The following is a 27344-nucleotide window of genomic DNA, read 5'->3' on the forward strand; positions in this document are numbered from 1 at the left end:
GTTTTGATAACAAGGTGTTCTGATATAGGTTTCAGTGTTTATAGGCAGTGAAACAAATTTTACTTTTGAATATATTGTCCCATAAGGAGGCTTGTCATATAAATCAGTGGAAGCCTCAAACAATGATTCTTTATACCATCTAATTAACTGGAATTGACTACAAATATTCAACAGTACACTCTAAACAAGTTGAGAGCTAGTTGTCTTATTTATATCAGTACTAAGTTATATGTATCTTAGCAGACAAAGAGCCACTAAATAACCTTTTTCCTAAGACTACGAGCACTTCCTGTGAGTTTTATGATAGCGCACAAGCAAGAGATACCAGGCACTTATGCACTGGGTACTTATTCTCCACACTGCACAGTCATTGCCATACTGATCAGGAATATTCCTAGAGAACACATTACCAGATTTTTTTGAAATGTGTCTAACTCAGCTCAGGAGCAATTTCTTTTTTGATATGTTCACTTTATTACTTCTTTAAACTATTGGCGCCCATTAGAATTTTGATCTCACTGTAAAATAGGAAATATCACTACTTTGGTACTTGGTGAATAGGACTAACCAAAAAAAATAAATAAAAGCTTTTGAAAGTTACATTTTAAAACTAGAAACATCTGTCACAATTTGAAATAAACAGAATTTTTCTCTACATATTGGTGGAAAATCAGACTAAAGAATGGTAACAGAGTGATGACTACTTATTCTAGCCCCAGGGTGGGGAAAGGGTCTCAATTCACAAAGAGGAGGAATTACAACAAAAGTATGGTGATGTTTTGACCCTATAGTAGCACCATCTATATAGCAAGTACTTGGATTTGCAATGAAAAACAAAGTTTTATATATATATATATATATATATATATATATATATATATATATATAAACACAGTTGACTTGTAAGGAGTATGGATAGACTGTTAAACATCTTGATGCATTTGGATGTTCAAATATTAAATGGGTGCTGGAAAAAAAGTAGTGACTTGATCCACTTAACAATAAAGAAAATGGAGTTTTAAGAACAATCAAGGATGGACTAAGGTGAGATGAGTATGAAAGGGATGGAATGGAATGGAATTGGTGAAGTGGGAAATGGTTGAGAAGCTCACAAAGGAAGAGTGGGAACATGGTAGGAAGTGAAGTGGGTGGACTGCACGATCATTACTGCTACTCTCAGGCTTTGTGCAAGGTGTTTTATTTTTAAAATCTATTTCCACTTTGGGAAAGGAAATAAATTTTGAATGAAACTCTATTGCTTGGGGCTTAACAATGTGAAATAAATTCAGTAGTTATAGAAGGTAGAACCAAAGTCCAGGAGATACCAATATATTATAGGTTCCAAACTATTAGATATTTATCTCAGACTTCATGTTTCCACAAGTGTATAACAGGCTTGTACAAAGCAGACCTAGAATTCAAGGGACCAAGAAATGGGCATTGGTAATGTGTTTCATAATTTAATAGTTTCCTTTGGTGGTGGTTATTTTGAAAAATTATTCCACATTGTACTTGACCTTGGAACACTAAGTTAGAGTAGATGTAATGTGGAGTATCTATATGAAACCATGGATATTAGAAAAAGAAAATTACAGAAAGTCTATTAATGTTATGTGGAAAATGACATAAATCCTGAATGATGATCTGCTGTGATTAGATCAGCTTCTCAATTATGGAAGAGAAAACTGAATAGGGTAATGCACAGTGGGGGCAAAATGAAGTAACTCCAACAAAGAAGTTTTAGGAATAGATAAAACATCCACAGACTATTTCATTAAGATGCAAAAAATCAAAGAATATAGTATTTTTAAAACCTAAAATTGAGATATACTTGACATATAGAATTTTTGTTGTTGTTCAGTCATTCAGTCATGTCTGACTCGCTGTGACTCCAAGGACTGCAGGTCACCAGGCTTGCCTGTCCTACCCCGTCTCCCGGAGTTTGCTCAAACTCATGTCCACTGGGGCTTCCCTTGTGGCTCAGCTGGTAAAGAATCCACCTGCAATGCAGGAAACCTGGGTTTCATCCCTGGGTTGGAAAGATCCCCTGGAGAAGGGAAAGGCCACCCACTCCAGTATTCTGACCTGGAGAATTCCATGGACTGTATAGTCCATGGGGTCAGAGTCGGAAACGACTGAGCGACTTTCACTCACTCATTCATGTCCACTGAGTCAATGATGCCATCAATTGCTCTATCACCCCCTCTCCTCCTACCCTCAATCTTTCCCAGCATCACCATCTTTTCCAAAGAGCTGGCTCTTCAGCTCATATAATAGAATGCAGTATTGACTAACTTATACTGTATTTAGTCTGGGACAGTTTGAGAATACAGATCTTTCATGATCTCTGAACTTCTGTAGCATTTAAATATAAAACTGAGATTTGAATATAGGTGTAGAGTCTTCTGAGTTGCTTCTGTTATATGCTTACTAATTCTATTCCATACCATATAGCATAGCAAGGACACTCTGTATTAAAAAAAAAAAAAAAAAAGTATCCTGGCAAGTGAAATAGCTATATAATTACCTATAATATTAGAATTTCTGTAAGAAATACTTTATTCTGATTGTTTCATATCTGAATATTTACAAGTTTCATTTCTGCTTGTCTTCAATTTTTTAAGCTGTGTTGTCAGTTTTATATGTCCAGATTTCTCATCTAAAACGTGGCTTTTTGCTTCATCTCTACCCAAGAATATGAATGGTTTGTTACCAGAGGGGACTTATACTTTTCCATCCCAGATACCTACCATTTTCTCCCATTACACATATGGTTCCTTCTGGTTTGGGTTGCTTTTGCAATCTGCATGCGATTCTCTTTTGCTCTCAACATCTCTGCAGGTATACTCAAGGAGACCACAAAACTGAAAAGGGACCCTAGAACTCAAATAGTGCTATTTGTTTTACAAACAAGGAACGTGAACCAATAGTGTTAAATATCCAAGATCAAACTGCACGTGTTTGCCTGCATTAGATCCTATATTCCATGCTTCTGCCTGTTAGTTATATGTTCTCTCCATCTAAGCATTTAAGCTTAAATTTGTCTACACCAAAGAATGGATTACTAAACATTTAGTCATGAGCCTAACATTATCTAATAAGAAAAATAAGGTAATGAATATCAAATTTAAGTGACAGCTTATCAATAAATCTATGTCCAAATACCACTTTCGTCTAGTAACTTTTCAGAGGTTCTTAAAATTACCAAGAAACGCTCCTTTCAAATTACGTATATGTTCTTCAAATTTCAGCATCTCCGCCTCCTTTTGAGTCCCAGCACTTACAAAACCATTGGATGCTTTCTGGTGTCATTCCCTGGAGAAGGAAATGGCAACCCACTCCAGTATTCTTGCCTGGAGAATCCCATGGACAGAGGACCTTGATAGGCTACAGTCCATGGGGTGGCAAAGAGTCGGACACGACTGAGCGACTTCGCTTTCTTTTTTTTTTTTTTTTTTTTTTTTATTTTTATACTTTACAAAATTGTATTAGTTTTGCCAAATATCACCAAGTTTTATGTTATTCTGGCTGAGTCAGAAAATCAAAAGCTACATTAACTATTTCAAACAGAGAAAGCTTAATTTTGGTTGCATAGCACCATAAAACCAAAAGAGGGAAAATGGAGAGGCTCTCAGATTACTTCCTACAAGCAGCAGCTGACCTGGGTCTGTGGGGCAGAGGGAAAAGGTGCGGTTAAATAGACCTCGGAGTAGAGAGGAGAGGACGTAGGGATGGGCCTTAAAGTCGGGTGGCTGGTTCTTCTTTGTTAAAGCACAGGTTGCTTTGTGTAGGTGCTGGCAATGCCGGAAGAAGCTGGGAGCTGGAATAAGGAAACCATTTGTTGTTACGCACTGATTCTGACAGAGACAAACAGGAGAGACATCCTGCCCTTCTTCCTCCAGCCTGGTTCCCCGCCAGTATCTTAAGCGAGTTAGACATAATCAGGAAAAGCCTGGTGGCAGGAGATTAGAATCTCAGCCGCAGCGTAACAGAGGGGGCAGGAGGAGGAACATGAGCACGAAAGTGAGAGAGTGAAGACTACTGACCGCAGCCAGAGGACTAGTGCAGAAGTCGGGGGAGAACCCTCCCTTGTGAGGATGTCAGAAAGGCGGGAGAGAAATTAGAAGCAGTAAGTGTGGGCGGCGCTTCTGGAGTGTTTAGGGTCATGGTTGACCAAGAAATAGGGCAGTAGCTGGAAGGAGATTTGTTTTAAATCATCTCTATCAAAGTTTATTATGATAAAATCCATGTAATCAAAACACAGAAATCTTTCACCTCATAAAGTTTTCTCAAGCTCCTCCTCTGTCAACCCTGTCCCACCCCAAGCTCCACAGTGGGCTTCTCTCAACCAGGCTAACTTAATTCATATTTGTACAACACCATATCCAGAATACACACACTCTTTTCAGATACTCATTAACAGTCACATAAGCCATATCCTGTGCCATTAATAGAGAAGTGTAAAACATGAAATTGTGTGCACTGTGTTCTCTGACCACAAGGGAAGTGACCTAGAAATCAATTATAGAAAGTAACCTGGGAAAGGCTCACACAAGTGGGGGAAAATTAACCACACCTAATATGAAATGTGTGTCAAAGAATAAACCACAAGAGAAATTATAAAACCTTTCAAGTGAACACTATTTTTATGAGTAGACAAATTATGTTTAAATGTTTAGATGGAGAGCATGTAAGTCATAGCCAGGAACATGGACTCTAGGATTAGAGGGAAAGTTTAAAGTACAGTTTAGAAGATTTGAATATATATGTGTGCTTATATATACATGTATATACACACACAATAAATAAAGAACTCAAATCAATGACCTAAACTTCTACCTTAAGAAGTTTTTGAAATCCAAAAGTACAAAATGAAGTTTTAAAAACATTATCAAATATAAATAAATACAATGCCAATAACTTCTTGGTGTGAACACAATTTTAACCAGAATAATATTTTTTAAATATTCCTATATTAACTTTTAATGTAAAAGGGTAAAAATAAGGTAGTAATAATACAGTTAGCTAAAACTGACCTGCCTTCCTATTGTAACCTTCTTCATTTATAAGGAAGATGTGATTAAAACTGAGGTTTAGAATATGACTGTGAGGCATTACAATACCTAAAAATGTATGAAATATCAAAAAAGGACGATGGACCATTTGTGGAAAACTCGTTATTAATGTACAGCATTTAGAGCTACTTTGTTGTACCATTCCCAATCAATGCAAAATAATGGAATTGACTGTTGATTATTTTATAGATCTGTAGGACAGTTCCAAATTCTTACACTGAAGTGTTGTAATATTTCTGGCCAGTAATGACAGTTAGCAAATAATGAATTTATTATACAACTTTTCTTAGATTAATTCATTCTAAAAGTTACTCTATTTCAGTTGAGTCCAAACAAGGTGATCCTTTTGTTTTTTTTAAAGGTGATATAAGAGAAACTACACATTTTTTCTAAAGTAGTAATGGACACAGCCAACCAAAACCATTAAAATGACATGAATACGTGTGAAAAAGTTTTCAGATAAAAATATTAATGAAAGACAATAGACAGTGCATTGTTTGGAGCAACTGGAAATTATGGACCGTTGATAATGTCATCTGCCTTTGCAAATTTGAGTTGTCTATAATTTGGTGTTCCCTGTGATTTAAATAATTTTTTTGATAACTGACTTTGGGACTGATCAGCCAAGTTAACATTTCAGGTACTTAAACATCTTAATTATCAGTTTGGAAACTTCCAGATTTGTCTTCTTTTAGTGCTAAGTGGGACACTGGAAATTGGCTAGGTCTGCAGATACACGTTCTCCCATAATTATCAGATCGCATGTGTCAAGTTTTCAAGTTTCTGCCTTTGTTATTGATTGGGAATATTTTACTATCTGTGGGATGACATTATTAGTATGTTAAGAGCTTTATAGGGATTTCTATTATAAGTTAACAATGGGAGTCTCCTGCAGTCTCCCAGCCTCTAAGACAAGCATCACACTGATCTAGGTCCCTGTTCCATATCCTTCAGAATATCTGGTGCTATCCTTGTGAATATTTTGGAGATTCCTAAGAAAGCAAATATTCTTATAGTCCATTATTTCAGAGATCTTTCTTTCACAAGTGCTGTCTTTACTTTTCCCTTTCTTCATTCATGTATGTTCCTTGGTCACATTCTTTGACCAAGGAACGTACATGAATGTTCTTTACTTTTCCCTTTCTTCATTCATGTATGTTCCTTGGTCACATTCTTTGAGTCAGTATCCACACCTATGTACACGCATGCACACAGAAGCCTACGTCCTTGTGTAGAGTCTGCCGATTAGCAAAAGTATCCATTTGGCCTACAGGACTTGACTGAAATTAGTGGTAACAATCAGCAAGTGATATTAAAAATCTCATGGCCTTTGTATTCTTCCCCTCTATAAAGGAAAGGGAATGAAAACAATTGTCAGAAACCTAACCTCAGAAGGATGGAGTGATGTAGAGCTAACACTGTTTCTGAGTGGGAAAAGATGTATAAAGGGTGTCGCCAAGGAGGACGGTGGGCAGGGCAGCCGGGCTGAGGGCCCTGCCCTGATGCACACAGGTGCTCTGCTCTCTGGGTGCCAGCCAGTGCCTCCCACACCTGTCATTAAAGACACGCACCTGCAGGCTTCGCTCTTTTTCAGTCTCCTCCTACACTGTTTAACAAGCTTCTTTGAGCAATTTTCACTTTACCACAGTGGAAGTCCTCTGTCATGTCCAGCTCTTTGCGACCCCATGGACTATACAGTCCACGGAATTCTCCAGGCCAGAATACTGGAGTGGGTAGCCTTTCCCTTCTCCAGGGGACCTTCCCAACCCAGGGGTCGAACCGGGGTTTCCTCCATTGCAGGCAGATTCTTTACCAACTGAGCTATCAGGGAAGCCCTCCACTGTGGTAAGCATGGTGCTAAAAACCATAACCATCTTCATGGATAAGATATAGTCTCTGTTTTCAAGGAGAAGTAGACAACAGACAGTGGAGTCCACGATAGAATGAGAAAAAAAGAGTGAGCAATGCCACAGTCAAGGGGTATAGAGAGTCGGACAGCACAGATGAGACTGAAGTGATCTAAGGAGTGGGCACGAGTTATGCTTGAGCTGTTTCTCTTCTATTTCTAACAACAATGATCCTTAATAGTGGACTAATCTTCCTGCCTCACTGATGTGCTCAGTCACTCAGTTGTGTCCAACTCTTTGTGACCCCATGGACCCCCACCATGCTCGTTTGTCCATGGAATTTTCCGGGCAAGAATACTGGAGTGAGTGCTCTTTCCTTCTCCAGGAATCTTTCCAACCCAAGGATCGAATCCAGGTCTCCTGCATTGCAGGTGGATTCTTTACTCTATGAGCCCCCAGGGAAGCCCACACACTCTAAAACAGTTCTTAGGAAAGCCACCATTGAGTAGGGACACTCCTCTTAAGAATCAGATTGTTCTAGATGATTCAATTTTGGGAAAATGTCAGAGAGCAACTCGGCCAACATAGTTTTAAGAAGAGTGCTGTAGCGTGATTCAGGAGAAAGGTACATCCCATAATAGTCTCGTGGGATGAGGCTATACCACAACAAGAGTCCAAATTAAGCACATCCCAGTATAATCAACATCAGGGGTTCCCAGTTCCTACAGTATTCTTTGCTCACTACTTCAACATTTATCATAATGCTTAAAAGTTTCTAAGTAGGGATGCAGTATTTTGCTGTTGATATTAATTACAGCAAAAATAACTGAAAAATTATATCTCATTTTTACAGTCACCTAAGAACCTATGGGCTTCCTTGATGACTCAGTGGTAAAGAATCTACCTGCCAATCCAGGAGATGTGGGTTGGATCCCTGGGTTGGGAAGATCCCCTGGAGAAGGAAATGACAATCCACTGTAGTATTCTTGCTTGGGAATCCTATGGACAGAGGAGCCTGGCAAGCTATAGTTCATGGGGTCACAAAAGAATCAGACAAGACTTAGCAAAGAGTCAGACATGACTTAGTCACTAAACAACAAAAATAACGTGTGATTCTTAATTTTCACATAATGGACTTAAATCACTTTCCTATCAGTAAGATTAATTTGACATTTCTGAAAATCCCAGCCATTCTTCTCTGATAGTTATCACGTATGTGATGAGACCACGTTCTTCAAACTCTCAGAGTTCTAAAGAGGACTTCGACCATAATAAAAACAAACATGTAAATATGTATATGAAAACATGGTTATCAAATGCTTTCCTTTTTTTTCCTCTGTAATTTTCTCCTTGATGTTGAATAGACATTTTATTCTCAAATACTCACAGCTCTTTTGTGGTTAGTCGCTCGGTCCTGTCCAACACTGTCCTACCCCATGGACTAGTTCTGGAGGGCAGATGGTAGCTTTTTCCTTTCTCCAGCAGATCTTCCTAACCCAGGAATCAAACTGGGGTCTCCTGCGTTGCAGGCATATTCTTTGAAATTAAAAGACGCTTGCTCCTTGGAAGAAAAGTTATGACCAACCCAGACAGCATGTTAAAAAGAAGAGACATCCCTTTGCCAATAAAGGTCCATCTAGTCAAGGCTATGGTTTTTCCAGTAGTCATGTATGGATGTGAGAGTTGGACTATAAAGAAAGCTGAGCACCAAAGAATGGACGTTTTTGAACTGTGATATTGGAGAAGACTCTTGAGAGTTTCTTGGACTGCAAGATCCAACCAGTCCATCCTAAAGGAAATCAGTCCTGAATATTCATTGGAAAGACTGATGCTGAAGCTAAAACTCTAATACTTTTTCCACCTGATGTGAAGAACTGACTCATTGGAAAAGACCTTGATGCTAGGAAAGATTGAAGGTGGGAGGAGAAGGGAATGACAGAGGATCAGATGGTATCACTGACTCAATGGACGTGAGTTTGAGTAAACTCTGGGAGTTGGTGATGGACAGGGAGGCCTGGTGTGCTGCAGTCCATGAAGTCACAAAGAGTGGGACATGGCTGAGCGACTGAACTGAACTTCTGTGGTTCTGTGTGACGTGCACTTCTGTGGTTCTGTGTGACGTGCACTGAGTGGTTCTGTGTGACAGGCACTTCTGTGGTTCTGTGTGACGGGCACTGAGTGGTTCTGTGTGATGGGCACTGAGTGGTTCTGTGTGACAGGCACTTCTGTGGTTCTGTGTGACGTGCACTGAGTGGTGAAACGCTTGAGTCACCCAGTGAACACGTCCCCAAGTGAGGTCAGGCAAGGGGACACTTGGCCTTCTCATTTCAGAGCCTACACTACAAATGAGTCCTTTTCATAGTATATTTATTGAGCCACATGTTTCATATTTGTGTGCTTATTGGTGACCTTGTATGGAAAAGGGCCTGTCTGTGGTGCTGAAGTGATGTCGAATGTCTATAACAGTAGAAGACTGAGATGTGCCTTATGAAGAAAACCCATGGGTTAAACAGACTCCTCCAGGTGTGAATTAACAAATCACCAATACATTGTACATAAGATGTCTAAATAGAAACACACATAAGACAAGGCTGTGTCTTTACAGGAGGATGAACATGTGACCCAAATCTCGCAGGAACTATCTATCCCCAGGAGTGATGGGTCAGTGTTTACACAGACTTTATAGAACTACCACAAATAAGAGTTGACTTTGTCCATACTCAAGAAAAGATTTTGTTAAACTTTGTGAATTTTCCAAAATAATGAAAAGAGGTATAATGAGAATCCACATTTTCTAAGTACCTAATATTCACTAACCTCTGTCCAAAGTATAAAGCAAATGCAAATTTACTTGGTCTTCACAACATGATGATATAAACAAATGATCAGAAACATCAGATAACTTTCAAAGAACATACAGCTTGTAGGTGACACAGCAGGGGCTAGACATATCTTTGTCTTCAGATTTTATATACTTTTTATTACAGCCTGCTGCCTAACAAAAGAGTTTCTAAATTCAGGTGATTTACATTCCTAAACGTGAGAGACAGTGTGAGTCTGAACTTCAAACTCAATGTTTTCCCTACCTCTCCCCTAATTGGCCCTGCACACTTCTTCATAACAATTAAATATATATGCATTTCTAGCTGTGTTTCACCTTATTATCTTTGGACTGAAATCCCGGTTAAATCCTCCTCTTCTCATTCTATATTCTGTTCTGTTCTCTAACTTCTCAATTCTTAATACCAGTCTTTAAGTTATTTTCTCTTCTATTTTTTTGTTGTTGTTCAAAAATCAAATTCTGCAGCTGCTTATAATTCCTCTGCAGGTGCCACTGATAGATAATTATTCCCTGTGGGTTTCTAGTACAATACCACGAGGCTCATTTATCACATACAATTACATCTATTCTAGTTTTAAAATGTTTTTTGTTTTGTTTTGTTTCTGGTAGACTTACAAGAAACATCATTATATCAATTTTCAACTAACATCTGTGGATAAAAAGCATTATAATACAAAAGAAGTGTCTTCAGGGTGCAGCTCAACATTATGTTTCTTTCTTTACTGCCTAAATAGCACTACACTCATTTTATTGTCTTGAAATTTTGGAGGAAAGAGAAAGAAACAAAGCTTATTTTACCATGATAAAACTTGATAGAGTATGGTTTGCTATTAAGGACTTGAGGTTGGCAAGAGAGGAAACAGAATAGTGATTTCTTATACAAAGTTCTCACAATAAAAAGCAGCTTATAGCCTAAGTTCTTTTTTAAATATAAAAATAAGTGATAGAGGAAACACCCCCATGAGCTCACTTCCAGTAACTCCCAGGCATGCTACAGACAAGTATACTGAGCTTGAGAGTTATGGATGATGAGACACAGGAACAAACCATGCTTTTCTGGGTATTTATGTCAGTCCTAATGTCAAGCCTTTAAGAAGGAAGGGGAAAGCATTTCAGCTAATATGCTTATATGGAAATCTTTCTTTAAAAATTGGTTGAGAAGCATTGTGTTTTTTATCTTAAGCTAGACTCTACTGTTTTAAACTGGTCAGAGAGAAACAGTGCTTGAAAATGGAAGTAATTATAATAGCTCTTTCTGATAACAAAGTAATCATGTAGTGTTATGGATTGCTTGGCTGAATCAGCAAGAGGAATTTTCCATCAAAATGGCTTGAGAGTCAAGATTAGGAACAGAACTCCCTTGTAAAAATCGGGAGCTATTTCCATAAAAGCATAACCAAGTGGGTCTGAATGTATAAATTTGGAATAAAAGAGAACACGAAAAGTTCTGTTACTGTGTTGGGAGAAATATTTTTAGAGGAATTCTAAGACTCCACAGGGGAAAATGGGTTAGGGACTTTTAAGATTGAGGAAATTCTATCATTTCAGGTTATTCTAGAGAGGCTTTTAGGTGATCAAAGTATTTCTAAGTAACAGAAGGAGATGGAAGGTTTGAAGAATCAAATTGCATTATTTTGTTTGTGAGAGACTTGTTGAGTTTGGGCTGGAAGAAATGAGAGAATCTTTTAGAAGATTCTGGAAGGGAGTGCCGAAAGGCAGAGAAAGGAGGCACTAGTGAACAACACATGATCATCCGCATATAAAACACAACGCCCTGGAGTCTGGGAGGCTACGGAGAGAAGGTGAAAAGAGGCTTACCATGGAGTTCTCTGGGAGGGGACCATGAAGGAGGAGACTGGATTTCTGACCTGACAGAGGGTGAGAAAATATATTCTTTGTACTTGGGGACAAGTTGGAGGATGGGTTTTTGGGGGCTTCCCTGATAGCTCAGTTAGTAAAGAACCCACCTGCAACACAAGAGACCCCAGTTTGATTCCTGGGTCGGGAAGATCCGCTGAAGAAGAGATAGGCTACCCACTCCAGTATTCTTGGGCTTCCCTGGTGACTCAGGTGGTAAAAGAATCCGCCTGCAATGTGGAAGACCTGGGTTCGCTCCCTGGGTTGTGAAGATCCCCTGGAGAAGGGAAAGGCTACCCACTCCAGTGTTCTGGCCTGGAGAATTCCATGGACTGTGTAGTCCATGGGGGTCGCAAGGTGTCAGACACAACAGAGGGCATTTCACTTTCACTTGGAGGATGGGTTTATCACCTGAGATATTCTGTGGACATGGAGAATCCATCCTTATGAAATGATTCGAAGTCTCATCTTAAATCACTGCCTCAGTTAGAGTGATCAGATATCCTGGCTCATCAGTGAAGGTGGCAGAGATGAAGGAAAAAACAGCACGTGACACGTTGTTTCAAGAGCTCAGGGAAGCATCTCATGTGAGCAGCCCAAGCTTGGCTGGTGAAGTTGGGTAAGAAAGTTGACACTTAAGAGGCTTATTTCTCTAGGGAGGTGCCCAGAATTTGAGGAATCATTGAAGGCTCTCACAAAAAGACTATGATTAATAAGGGTAACTGATCAAACACCAGTTGCTGGGAACTTAATGGGACATTAAGCAAAAAGTATGTGGCTGGGAGGGAAAAATTTTAATATCACCTATCTTCACAGGAAACATCTAAAGCTCCAGGAATTAATTAAAATAATTTGCCCATTATGATTTAATCTAAATGCATACTTTCCACCACTCTAATTGCAAGTGGAAACCTTGCTGACACAGTGAAAAACTAGACAGCCCAGAGTTCAACTTGTTTGCCATATTACAAAGCATATAGCATTTCATTTTATATTTCTTTGTGATTTACCTTTGTGTCTAATTTACTTTTCTCTGAATTCCCCTCTATTTCTGTCATCTTAATCAGATTTTTCTGTCTCCTTTAATAAGTTTATAACAGGATAATGTATAAATAAATATATTTTAATTCTTGCTTTTTTTTTGATTTTCAAAATCATGTTCCTCTAACAGAAGACAATTTACTAATAATGCTTGGTTATTTTTATCAAGGCATGTATTGTCTTGGAGCCCTAATGATTTTCTACACCATGACACTGAGTGGTTATAATTAGGTACTGTGCATATTTACAAGGTTAGCATTGCCATCTGAGGGCAACTTCCACAAGTGTTAGTCCACATCCATAAGGTGACTTATATTCAATATTAATCAAGTGTGCAAAATCTCCACCCACTATGTAGTACACTGTAGCTGTTTTGATATACACTTGGAATATACAAAGCAAATAGGCTGAACACTGAAAAAGGTGACATTAAATTTATCAAATTTAACAGCATTCAGTGTCATTTTGAAAATAAAAGCAGTGAACCATTGCTGTATTTTCAGCTACTAATGTACACAGAATACAATACCGTTTTGTGTGAAGGAGAATTAAACCTATTTTCAACTTTAATAGCAATAACAATTTTTTCAAAATTGCTTTGATAATTAATCAAAGAGAAAGGAAAATTTTAGCAAAGGGTATTTTTCCTTTCAGTTAAAACGTAGGCACTGCCAAACTAACAACAAGAATATTGGGGGAAAGCTGTGAGATCAGAGTTTTTAAAACCATCAGAAATTTTGATATAAAGAAACCTAGATAAACTGAAATCCAGAAATAAACAAGATACAATGCTGCCTTCAATCCTTTAAGACTGGTAGGAGAAAGAACCAACCAGATTGGGGTAAAGAGACTCCAGAGACTTTTAATGAACTTTGCCTAGCTGTCTGTGGCTTGTATGATGGAATCAGACTCAAGATAGAAACAGAAAGTCTGTCCCTACCCACCAGCTCCTTCCCACAGAGCCTTCTCTGTAGGCATGGGTCAGGTGAGGGTAGGGAAGACCTGAAAGCGAACACTGTAACCCTCTTCCTAAAGCTACAAAGGCTCTTCCTGAACGCATATCAGCAAGCTACCACACTGGGAGAGCATCAAAGCTGAGCCACGTCAGCTACAGATGGACACGGCCTCCACCTTGCATGGAGTAGAACAGGAAGTCCTGCCAAGGGCATGCAACTCCTAACACTGGGGGTGGAGCAGAGGGTCAGGTTCAAGAGCCCAGAGACATACCTAGTGATCCAAAAAGCTGGCAACTGTTCTGTTAAAAAAATGAAGAAATCAACCATGGTTTGGAAAACTAGTGACTGGACCCTACAACATAGATCCCTACTCAGACTGCAAACTGTGCTGAAGGAAAAGTCCTAATCCTGCCCTGAAAATAGTGTAGTCCAGTGGGGAACTGAGCCCCAAACTAAAGCTGCAACAAGGTCCAGAAATACCTTACTATCAATCAGACTGACAGATCTGCTACACTAGCAATCTGAGTGGTAAAGAAAATCTGGAGTGCAGATAAGGCAGGCCCCCCCCTTTCTCAGTGAATATTATTACTTTTGTACTTACTGTTATTTTACGTATATACAGTGGCAGGAATGCAGTAGATAACTATGAGACCTGAAGAAGCAGGAAATATGATTCATAATCAAAGAGGGAGATAAACAATAGCAGCAGACCCACAGATGACCCAGATGTAGGAACTAGCAGATAAGGACTCCAAGGTAATTAGAATAAATATGTTAAAGGAGCTAGAAAAAAAGCCAGGAGATATCAACAGAAAATGCAAATACTAAAAATAAAGATTTAATTTGATTTCACCATAATCTCACTTGTAGAAATGCAGCAGAAATGTGTAAACTGAAAGCACATACTTAGAAAGTATACAGGTTGAGTAAGCAGGGCTTCAGAGATTTGTGGAATCAACTTGTGTGTGATTGCAGAACCAGATGAAGACAGAGAACAGTTTTGAAGGGACAATGTGACAATTATCTAACACTGATGAAAAAGCATTAAGCCATAAATCTAAGAAGGTCACTGAAACCCAAAATTTGTAAAACGGCAAAGAAAATTTCTGAAAAATTAAAATTTTTAAAATATTAAAAACTAGAAAATAAAGACATAGCACATAGCAGGTAAGTGATATAAATGATGGATGATGATCTTCAGAAACAATGGAGGCCAGAGATGGAAGAATGTCATTTTAAGTGATGCAAGTAGGAAAAAAAAAAAAAAAAAAAACTAGCAAGTTCTTGTAAATTTAGAACTCTATATCCAATGAAAATATCCTTTACACGGCTGTAATCAAAATGAATAACCAACTAGGACCTACTGTATAGCACATGGGACTCTACTCTGCTTTATGTGCCAGTCTGGATGAGAGGGGGACTAGGGGAGAAAGGATACTATGTATGGCTTGAGTCCCTTTGCTCTTCACCTGAAATGACCACAACAGTGTTAATCACCTATCCCCAATGCAAAATATAAAGTTGTTTTTTTTTTAATGTAGAATAAGTACAGTGTCATACCATCAAAAATCTAAGAGAGTCATATTCCAGTAAACTATCAATATGAGAGGTGTACAAAGCACTCTTAGTCCTAAAGAACAGCAGCAGTAGATGGAAGCCCTGATCTACAGGAAGGAATGAAAAGTGACTTCAATTATAAATAATGATTTAAACAAAACATTTTCTTTTTTTAGGATATATTATGGAAAACATTTATTTCTGCTTTATTGACTATGCCAAAGCCTTTGACTGTGTGGATCACAATAAACTGTGGAAAATTCTGAGAGAGATGGGAATACCAGACCACCTGATCTGCCTCTTGAGAAATTTGTATGCAGGTCAGGAAGCAACAGTTAGAACTGGACATGGAACAACAGACTGGTTCCAAATAGGAAAAGGAGTTCGTCAAGGCTGTATATTGTCATCCTGTTTATTTAACTTATATGCAGAATACATCATGAGAAACGCTGGACTGGAAGAAACACAAGCTGGAATCAAGATTGCTGGGAGAAATATCAATAACCTCAGATATGCAGATGACACCACCCTTATGGCAGAAAGTGAAGAGGAACTCAAAAGCTTCTTGATGAAAGTGAAAGTGGAGAGTGAAAAAGTTGGCTTAAAGCTCAACATTCAGAAAATGAAGATCATGGCATCTGGTCCCACCACTTCATGGGAAATAGATGGGGAAACAGTGGAAACAGTGTCAGACTTTATTTTTCTGGGCTCCAAAATCACTACAGATGGTGACTGCAACCATGAAATTAAAAGACGCTTACTCCTTGGAAGGAAAGTTATGACCAACCTAGATAGCATATTGAAAAGCAGAGACATTACTTTGCCAACAAAGGTCTGTCCAGTCAAGGCTATGGTTTTTCCAGTGGTCATGTATGGATGTGAGAGTTGGACTGTGAAGAAAGCTGAGTGCCAAAGAATTGATGCTTTTGAATTGTGGTGTTGGAGAAGACTCTTGAGAGTCCCTTGGACTGCAAGGAGATCCAACCAGTCCATCCTGAAGGAGATCAGTCCTGGGTGTTCATTAGAAGGACTGATGCTGAAGCTGAAACGCCAATACTTTGGCCACCTCATGCGAAGAGTTGACTCATTGGAAAAGACCCTGATGCTGGGAGGGATTGGGGGCAGGAGGAGAAGGGGACAACAGAGGATGAGATGGCTGGAAGACATTACCGACTCGATGGACGTGAGTTTGAGTGAACTCCAGGAGTTGGTGATGGACAGGGAGGCCTGGCATGCTGTGATTCATGGGGTTGCAAAGAGTCAGACACCACTGAACGCCTGAACTGAACTGAAAGATATCTAAATTCTAATCCCACACATTTCTGAACATTTAATTATATAGCAAGTGGGAATTAAGGCAGTGGATTCAAGTCCATCTGCTCCTGGGGCTGACTTTAAATAAGACAGTGGCTGGGCTTATCCAAGTAAAGCAGTGTAAACACAATGGTTCTTAAACATGGAAGGGACAGACACAAGAGTGAGTATCTAAGTGATGTGACATGAGAAATATTAATAAATGTGTTCACAAATATTCCTGAATAAGTTGTTAATAAATAACTCAAAAAGTGAAGGTGGAAACTTATGGGAAAATAAATGAATACTCAGTGTTCTAATCTAACAATATTGTACAATTCCTCTTTGGTGGACATTTTTCATACTGAAGATCAATTAGCCTAAGAATCATCGTGGTTCTTGGAGTAACAGGATGCCCTGGTGTCTGTATGTCCTGGGTGACACTGAAACATCTGACTACTTTCTTTTGGAATTTGTAGGGCTTCCCAGGTGGCTCAGTGGCAAAAAAAATAAAAAAATAAAAATAAAAATCCACCTGCCAATGCAGGAGACGCAGGTTTGATCCCCTGGTCAGGACAATCTCCTATATTCTTGTTTGGGAAATCCCATGGATAGAGGAGCCTGGCTATCTACAGTCATGGAATTGCAAAGAGTTGGACACAACTTAGCATGTACTCAGGACAGAAATCTTCTATATGCTAAGAAAGCTGTTATTTTTCAATGTGTGATTCCTATAAACCAGACAATTCACTGGTAAATGAATAATGATATACCTACAGCCTTAATTCATCTGGCACTGTGCTAGGCTGGGGATACAGCAATGAATAAATATAAATCACATGTCCACCCTTTTTCACTTTCACCTAATCATCTGTACTGAGATGCTATAGTTTAGCATTAAGATTCCTGTGTGCAACCGTCTTACTTCCATTATTAAAGAATATTTAAACTTTCAGAAGAGAACACAAGAAACAGGTACAACATTATTATATATTTCAAAGTGATTATAGTCTAAATCTGCAATGTAATGAGTACAACTGTACATTTATACACCACGAAGCAGAACTAATGGCTTATCTCTTGAGACATAACTTTTGTCATCAGGCTGCACTAGTCAGCATAGATCAGAATCTACCACTCACACAGGCTTGGGTTCCTGTATTTCCCCTGTCATGCATCAAATGCATCACTAGGATGACATGCCAGTATCCCTTATTCTTGGTGGACACGGCCAGTCTTTCAGGGTTTGCTGCTCTCGTTTTCTTTGAACACTGGACTGTGTAAATGCTTGCCTTCAATGACTTTTTTTGAATGGCAATGCAACATGCTGGTTGAGAATGTTCCTTTGTATTCAGACTGCCTGGGTTTGAATCCATTTACCAATTATATGACCAGAGATAAATTATTTTCCAGTGCCTCAGTTTACTTATTGAGAAAATAATGGCTTCTATCTCAGAGAGTTGTTGGGAATTAAATCAACACGTGCAAAGTATTTAGAATCAAAGCCAGCACTTAGGTTTTGTGTAAGTAGGCAAAAGATAGGTAAGGCTGAAAATTAAAGCAATAAATACATGGTTTTTGCCCCTTTGAATTTCCTAGCTTCCAGCTATTCATGGAACCCCCTGACTGAGAGCCATTACGTGCCAGTAAGAGCCATCACTTGCCAATCATCACGGAAAAGTTGGGAATCTGTAAAGACAGATTCTACGAAAGACACAGATTCTACAGAGCTTTCCCTAGAGTCTCTAAGGGACCTCCCAGGAGAGTACCAGGTATGTGGTTACATTTCCCTTCTTAGAAAAAAAAAAAGCCCCCAAACTTCCACTTAGAATTCATTTGGGAGATACTATCATAGTGACACATTTTACTCTAGTGTCCAAATTTATCTCATTTTGCCTATTGATAAAACTGACATATGCTAAGATGGGAACAAGGCAGTCAACTTACCAAGTCTATCCTGCATCACAGAAGAGATAGTAACAGTAATGTTTTCTGTTGTGTTCATATTTAAGCCAATTAGGGTAGCATTGGAAAGTATCAAAGACCCTTCATAGACGGGTGCAACTGATGAGTTGGAAATTGATGGGTAAAATGATCAGAGATACAGTGGATATTTATCTTACTCCTGCCAGTTTAATAAATAAGGACTGATAAAAGAGCTTACATTAAATCATACTAAAATGTTCATTTCACTGGTCTAATAAAGCCAACTGACAAGAGTGGGTTGTTGTATGCTGGTAAGATATATACTAGATTGAGTTAGGAAAGTAAGAAGAGACAGAAGACTTTTCAAAATAGTTCCAAATCTATTACAAACCCAGGGGTAAGAGTATGTTTAAAACTTTTAAGATCAGCATAGAATAAACTACATTATGCTGTAAGTAAAAAATAATCCCCTACTCTCAGGGGCTTAAAATCACAGATATATTTTATTCATGCAGAAGTTGACTCTATATCTGTGTTACAATTGCATAGGCAGAAAGAAGGCATTATGGCTAACCATGCATTGAATGTTAAGGTTCCACCCAAATGTATTATGTCACTTCCACTCATGTCAGACACCAAATCAAGGAGCAAATTTACACTTAATTCAGTGACTGTAGGGAAGCTCAGTCCATTTGCACCAAAATATTTGATGAATACCACTAATGACTCCTCATGACTTTCATTCCCAAACACTGAAAATCTGTCTTTAGCTTAATTTTCATTGGAAAAATAATACCCGTCATATCTCTACCAAAGCAAAGTTGATATATCAAGATTAACTTTCTAAGAGGCTCCATCTGTAATTCTATTACAGTTTTCCAAGTGTGGTAGAGCACTTAACGTGAGATCTGCCCTCTTAGCAAAATTTAAGTGTACAATTCTGTACAGATGGTGGTGTACCCACATCTCTAGAAATCTTTCATCTTGCACAATTGAAACTTCATACCCACTAAACAGCAATTCCTCAGAAGGAGTTGCTGGTTTATATCTCTTTTAATGGATGGATGTAATTTCAGCATATGAACTAAACAAATTTATTTTCCTTAGCATGATGGATATTTACATTTTTCAGCATTTGTGCTATTAAAGATAATATTGCATGTACATTTTTTACCTACTTATCATTTCTAAAGAGAGATTTCTAGAAATCAAATTGCTGAATCATAGTTGTTTATTGTAAGAAAATTACTTTCCAAAGGCTTATCAAATTTGTTCACCCATAAACTATAAAATAGCCTATTTCTATTTCTCTAAATTATGTGGATGTCAATTACTTTGGTATTTTGAAAATTTGAAACAATGATCTTAGGTGTGTTATGGTAAAAAAAAAAATCAGCTTTTACCTTTTTTTGCTCTGCTCGAAAAACCATGGTAAATAATAAATTCCACAAACAAAACAACTAAAGGAAATATATCTTATTGGTAACATTGAAATCTGCAAATTTGAGACCTAGAAAAAACTAGGTCTGGAAAAATTAATAAAATTAATGTCTAAAAAGAAGTGACTGAAAATACATTCATTAAAATTTTTATTGATTAAAAATTAATGAAAGGATTTAATACAGATGTATTTTGGATTGTGAAATTTAAACCCACAGAAACTCTACATGCTTGAAATAATGGCATCAAGGAAGCCTTCAATGGCAAGAGTAATAGTTTATTAAAAAAAAAAACTGATATGCTCTAAATAATCAACAAACCAAATATTTGAAATTTTCAAAAAAGCAATTAATCCTGATGAAAATTATTTTAATGATATCAGTCCAAAAATGTGGAATAAATTAAAAGCATATAAGTGGCACTATTAAAAAAGCATAAAACAAGGGTTAAATTGGCTTAATTTCATTAGAGGGTGAAATATGTGTTTTGCAATGAAAATGCAGTACATAAATTTTGGTATAAATCTGATTGAAAGGATTATATACTTAATCAACACTCCAAGCTGTTTGGAATCAAAATGGAAAGGCAAATAGATATAAAGTGTTCAAAATTTCTTATTCAAAACTTGGGAAAAGGAAATGATGCTACTGAAATCCCTTACTAGGCATTAGTCTCTGCTCCCTGCATCCTCCTGTGCCAAGAAGAGCCTCAGATTTAGACAACCTCAAGTGGGCACAAAATTCAAGACACCAAAATCAAGTTATTTATTCTGTTTCCCGTCATCTTACCATCTGGTACGGACTAGATTGTGTCCTTCCAAAATTCATACATTGAGACTTTTACCCCTGATGTATTTGGAGTCCACAGTTTTTAGGGAGATAATAAAGGATAAATGAGATAGAAAGAAAGAGTCCTAATCCAATAGGTGTGGTGTTATTACAAGAGGAGGAGACACCAGAAATTGATCTTTTCTGATCTCTCTCTTATTCCCTTGTCTCATTCTTCATGCACACACAGAAAGAAGCCACGTGAGGATACAGCAAGAACTCTGCCAGCTACAACGCCGAAGACAAGCCTCACCAGAAGCCAGCCCTGACAGTACCTTACTCTTGTACTTCCAACTCCAGAATAGTGAGGAAATACATCTATGGGTTTATGGCACTCTCTCTGTGACATTTTGTATAGTATCCCTAGCAGACTACTACACCATTCTAAAATCTCTTTTCTGTCTTGCTATGCCTTATAGGGGCTTCCCCGTTGGCCCACTGGTAAAGAATCCATCTTCCAATGCAAGAGATATAAGTTCAGTCCCTGGGTCGGGAAGACCCTCTGGAGAAGGAAATGGCAACCCACTACATAGCAGTCTTGCCTGTGAAATCCCACAGACAGAGGAGCCTGGCCAGCTACAGTCCATGGGGCCATCAGGCCGCAAAAGAGTCAGAGGTGACTTAGCGACTAAGTAACAACAATTCTTGTAGACGTCTTCATTCTCTTCATAAACAGGACAGTCTTATATGTAATTGCTTCCTCTGATGTTGTTGCCATACTTCATAGAACAAACTCCAACTCCCACCGATTCTTGTGTAACATTTTGTTATAACCTATGGCCCAAACTAGCCTTTCTAATGCCTCCAGGAAAGGTAAGCAATTGAGATGTTACCACAAATCTGAACTACGAACACCTGATTTCTTCAAGCTTCACAGGCAAATGAAAGAATTAGAACTGAATGGCAGAGGAGAAAGCATGAAGATGGGTGTAGTCTAAAAAGAAATGTAATGGAAGGAAATTTTATATATATATATATATATATATATATATATGTGTGTGTGTGTGTGTGTGTGTGTGTATAAAATAGCCTTGTATGTAGGTATATTGTCTCCTTTTATTATAGAAAAACTGATGAAAGCAAAGTCATATCCTAATGGAAAGATATTTGTTATAATTAAGAAACAATTAAAATAAAATTTTTTCAAATATCAAAATTCTGAGGGAATGATTTCACTATATTTACAAACCAAGTTCTTTCTTTCTTAAGCGTTCAGGTAGAAAATAGTGAAATAAAAATATAAGTGTCATCTCTTGTAAGCAAATATACAATTATTGATTTTTTGATGATTTACTCATCTATTATTTAGAACCTATACACTTCCAAAAAATTTCAAACCTTTTATTACAAAGGAAACATGTATCTTAGCATACTTTTGAAAGCTGGAATAATAACTGTATAAAGTAGGTGTGTATAAGTTTGGGGGTTTGTGCTGTGTTTTGGGCTCAGTCGCTTTAGTCGTGTCCGAATCTTTGCAACCCCATGGACTGCAGCCCACCAGGCTCCTCTGTCCATGGGATTCTCCAGGCAAGAACACTGGAGTGGGTTGCCATGCGAGGTTTAACTTAAACTAAATGTGGTTATTATTATAATAACCATTATATCTACTACTGCAGGCAGGAATCCCTGAGAAGAAATGGAGTAGCCATCATGGTGAACAAGAGAGTCTGAAGTGCAGTACTTGGATGCAGTCTCAAAAACGACAGAATGATCTCTGTTCGTTTCCAAGGCAAACCATTCAATATCACAGTAATCCAAGTCTATGCCCCAACCAGTAACGCTGAAGAAGCTGAAGTTGAATGGTTCTATGAAGACCTACAAGACCTTTTAGAACTAACACCCAAAAAAGATGTCCTTTTCATTATAGGGGACTGCAGTGCAAAAGTAGGAAGTCAAGAAACACCTGGAGTAACAGGCAAATTTGGCCTTGGAATACGGAATGAAGCAGGGCAAAGACTAATAGAGTTTTGCCAAGAGAAATCAATGATCATAGCAAACACCCTCTTCCAACAACACAAGAGAAGACTCTACACATGGACATCACCAGATGGTCAACACCGAAATTAGATTGATTATATTCTTTGCAGCCAAAGATGGAGAAGCTCTATACAGTCAGCAAAAACTAGACTGGGAGCTGACTGTGGCTATGATCATGAACTCCTTCTTGCCAAATTCAGACTGAAATTGAAGAAAGTAGGGAAAACCACTAGACCATTCAGGTATAACTGAAATCAAATTCCTTATGATTATACAGTGGAAGTGAGAAATAGATGTAAGGGACTAGATCTGATAGAGTGCCTGAGGAACTATGGACGGAGGTTCGTGACATTGTACAGGAGACAGGGATCAAGACCATCCCCATGGAAAAGAAATGCAAAAAAGTAAATTGGCTGTCTGGGGAGGCCTTACAAATAGCTGTGAAAAGAAGAGAAGTGAAAAGCAAAGGAGAAAAGGAAAGATATAAGTATCTAAATGCAGAGTTCCAAAGAATAGCAAGGAGAGATAAGAAAGCTTCCTCTGTGATCAGTGCAAAGAAATAGAGGAAAACAACAGAAGGGGAAAGACTAGAGATCTCTTCTGGAGAAGGCAATGGCAACCCACTCCAGTACTCTTGCCTGGAAAATCCCATGGATGGAGGAGCCTGGTAGGCTTCAGTCCATGGGGTCGCTGAGTCGGACATGATTGAGTGACTTCACTTTCACTTTTCACTTTCATGCATTGGAGAAGGAAATGGCAACCCACTCCAGTGTTCTTGCCTGGAGAATCCCAGGGACAGCAGAGCCTGGTGGGCTGCCGTCTATGGGGTCACACAGAGTAGGACACGACTGACGTGACTTAGCAGCAGCAGAGATCTCTTCAAGGAAATTAGAGATACCAAGGGAACATTCCATGCAAAGATGGGCTCGATAAAGGACAGAAATGGTATGGACCTAACAGAAGCAGAAGATATTAAGAAGAGGTGCCAAGAATACACAGAAGAACTGTACAAAAAGATCTTCATGACCAAGATAATCACGATGGTGTGATCACTCACCTAGATCCAGACATCCTGGAATGTGAAGTCAAGTGGCCCTTAGAAAGCATCACTACGAACAAAGCTAGTGGAGGTGATGGAATTCCAGTTGAGCTATTTCAAATCCTGAAAGATGGTGCTATGAAAGTGCCACACTCAATATTCCAGCAAATCTAGAAAACTCAGCAGTGGCCACAGGACTGGAAAAGGTAAGTTTTCATTCCAATCCCAAAGAAAGGCAATGTCAAAGAATGCTCAAACTACCGCACAATTGCACTCATCTCACACGCTAGCAAAGTAATGCTCAAAATTCTCCAAGCCAGGATTCAGCAATACGTGAACCGTGAACTTCCAGATGTTCAAGCTGGTTTTAGAAAAGTCAGAGGAACCAGAGATCAAATTGCCAACATCCGCTGGATTATCGAAAAACCAAGAGAGTTCCAGAACAACATCTATTTCTGCTTTATTGACTATGCCAAAGCCTTTTACTTTGTGGATCACAATAAACTGTGGAAAATTCTGAAAGAGATGGGAATACCAGACCACCTGACCTGCCTCTTGAGAAACCTATATGCAGGTCAGGAAGCAACAGTTAGAACTGGACATGGAACAACAGACTGGTTCCAAATAGGAAAAGGAGTATGTCAAGGCTGTATATTGTCACCCTGCTTATTTAACTTCTATGCAAGAGTATATCATGAGAAACGCTGGGCTGGAGGAAGCACAAGCTGGAATCAAGTTTGCCGGGAGAAATATCAATAACCTCATATATGCAGATGACACCACCCTTATGGCAGAAAGTGAAGAGGAACTAAAAAGCCTCTTGAGGAAAGTGAAAGAGGAGAGTGAAAAAGTTGGCTTAAAGCTCAACATTGAGAAAACTAAGATCATGGCATCTGTTCCATCACTTCATGGCAAATAGATGGAGAAACAATGGAAACAGTGTAAGACTTTATTTTTGGGGGCTCCAAAATCACTGCAGAGGGTGACTGCAGCCATGAAATTGAAAGACGCTTACTCCTTGGAAGAATAGTTATGACCAACCTAGATAGCATATTCAAAAGCAGAGACATTACTTTGCCAACAAAGGTCCATCTAGTCAAGGCTATGGTTTTACCAATAGTCATGTATGGATGTGAGAGTTGGACTGTGAAGAAAGCTGAGCACCGAAGAATTGATGCTTTTGAACTGTGGTGTTGGAGAAGACTCTTGAGAGTCCCTTGGACTGCAAGAACATCCAACCAGTCCATTCTAAAGATCGGTCCTGGGTGTTCTTTGGAAGGAATTATGCTACAGCTGAATCTCCAGTATTTTGGCCACCTCATCCGAAGAGTTGACTCATTGGAAAAGACTCTGATGCTGAGAGGGATTGGGTGCAGGAGGAGAAGGGGACGACAGAGGATGAGATGGCTGGATGGCATCACCAACTCGATGGATGTGAGTTTGAGTGAACTCTGGGAGTTGGTGATGGACAGGGAGGCCTGGCATGCTGAAATTCATGGGGTCGCAAAGAGTCAGACATGACTGAGTTACTGAACTGAACTAAAATGTGGTTATTACCTTTTTTCACAAATTCTAACTCATAATTCAGGCAAAAACAGACTGAGTTACATACTATTCAACTGAGTTACATACTTTCCATTCTCTGATCAAAAATATCAAACCTGTTCTGTAAGAGAATCAGAGTTTTCCAGTGCTTAAGTCAAGGAATAATGTGTTCCCTAGACACTTCTTACAAATGACAGAGAACAGGAGAATGGGTAATGTCTTCAACAGTAGCTTCTCAGCAAAGCTGCGAGCATTCTTTCCATGTCCACTTACTGAATCTATCTTTAATACAGCCAGAGCTTAACACTAAAAATAGTGCAATGAAGGCATTTCTGCAGAAGTTTGAGCCACTCAGGTAAGCATTCTGACAACCAACTTGAGAAAAAGATAGAGTTTAGTCTGATTTGAGATATGATGGATAGGAGAGGCCTTGCTCTTGGCTTGTCTGTTTTGAACATCAGTTTTATCCTCGGCAGGAAACAAAACAACTTCAAGTTCAAACTCCTTGTTATGAGCCAAGAGCATGAAGCTTCTGGGTTCTTGAAAAAGTAGTACAAACATTTTACAACTGAGATTGAGAACTAATCTATATTCTACACACTGGAAGTGCTACAGAGAAAAGTGAAAGCATTAAATTGCTCAGCCGTATCTGACTCTGTGCGACCCCATGGACTGTAGCCTGCCGGGCTCCTCTGTCCACAGGATTCTCCAGGCAAGAATACTGGAGTGGGTTGCCATTCCCTTCTCCAGGGGATCCTCCTGACCCAGAAATCGAACTTGGGTCTCCTGCATTGCGGGCAGATTCTTTACTATCTGAGCTACCATAAAAGCTACAAAGAAGAGGGCCAGAATTTTCTGAATCAATTTGAAGTCTTTTGAAAGCATGTCCAACTGAGATCACACACTGTAGACAAGTATCTCAATTGTACACAAACTCCAACAAGGCTCCCACAAAAGTATCCTTTTTACCTATAAAACTGCACATTTTTCACCAAGTTCCATATACCACTCACCCATCATCCAATTACATCCTCAAAATAGAAACATTATATATATATATATGTGTGTGTGTGTGTGTGTGTGTGTGTGTGTGTGTGTATGTAATTTTCTTAATTTCCTCTCCCTTCATTCTCTGCTTCTAATCAATATATACGCTCCACCAAGTTTATTCTTAATTTTTGTTTTCCTTTTTTCTTCACACAGTTCCTCTTGGACCTTTAGTTATGGGTACTATAGACTAAGCAGCCTGTCTCTTCACCTCCCTTCTCAAGCTATGCTTCCAACTTGCCACTGGAGATCTTTTTATCACATATCTGTTGGTCAGCTCTCATGGTAATTCCTGATTGACCTTCCCAGCCTTAAGTGAAATGTCTAAGGCCTTTAGCCTGGCATGTGTGTGTGTGTATGTGTGTGTGTGCATGTGCACGCTCAGTCACTCAGTCGTGTCTGACTCTGTGACTGTAGCCTGCCAGGCTCCTCTGTCCATGGGGTTTTACAGGTAAGAATACTGGAGTGGGTTGCCATTTTCTACTCCAGCAATCTTCCCAGCCCAGAGAATAGACCTCTGTCTCCTGCATTGGCAGGAGGATTCTTTACCACGAGCGCCTCCTGGAAAGCCCTGGCATAAGGGGCACTAACGACACCTGATATTTCCAGTCTCAAACTGTATCTCTATCTGCTCATAACTGCAATACCTACAATATACAACGGTTGTATCAGATTGTACACATTCCCTCGATTCATATGTATTCATATATATTTTTCTCTCGTTTTTGTAGAAAACATCTATATATTTTTAAGGAAAATGCTCAAATGTATATGTGTGTGTGAGAGAGAGAGAGATATTATGAAAATCTAACACACAGTCATTACCATGTGGTTAGAGTTCCTGTGAAATAATGGATGGTGCAAGTCCAGATAACTGAAGCAGGGCTAGTGTGATGACTGCTTTGGTAGAAAGATTAGGAATCTTCACTAGGTGACCGGGTGAGGTAGGAGATATGTACATTATTGATGCTATGTATAAAATAGATAACTAACGAGAATCTACTGTATAAGCACAGGAAGCTCTATTCAGTCCTCTGTGGAGACCTAATGGGAAGGAAATCCAAAAAAGAGGGGA

At 38.8% G+C, this 27344-nt stretch overlaps 1 long non-coding RNA gene across 3 annotated transcripts in view; it reads left to right on the plus strand.

The window, feature by feature from the left end:
- Positions 1-21811, plus strand: part of LOC129643213 (uncharacterized) — a 201225-nt gene extending 179414 nt beyond the window's left edge. For 2 of the 3 annotated variants that reach the window (XR_008710156.1, XR_008710157.1), the window contains 2 exons: positions 18068-18240; positions 20852-21811. This is a non-coding gene — a long non-coding RNA (uncharacterized LOC129643213). The remainder of the gene's footprint in view (positions 1-18067; positions 18241-20851) is intronic. The other variant, XR_008710158.1, reaches the window with a different exon arrangement.
- Positions 21812-27344: the final 5533 nt, after the last annotated feature.

Source organism: Bubalus kerabau, chromosome 2, assembly GCF_029407905.1.
Source record: "Bubalus kerabau isolate K-KA32 ecotype Philippines breed swamp buffalo chromosome 2, PCC_UOA_SB_1v2, whole genome shotgun sequence".
Taxonomy (NCBI): domain Eukaryota; kingdom Metazoa; phylum Chordata; class Mammalia; order Artiodactyla; family Bovidae; genus Bubalus; species Bubalus kerabau.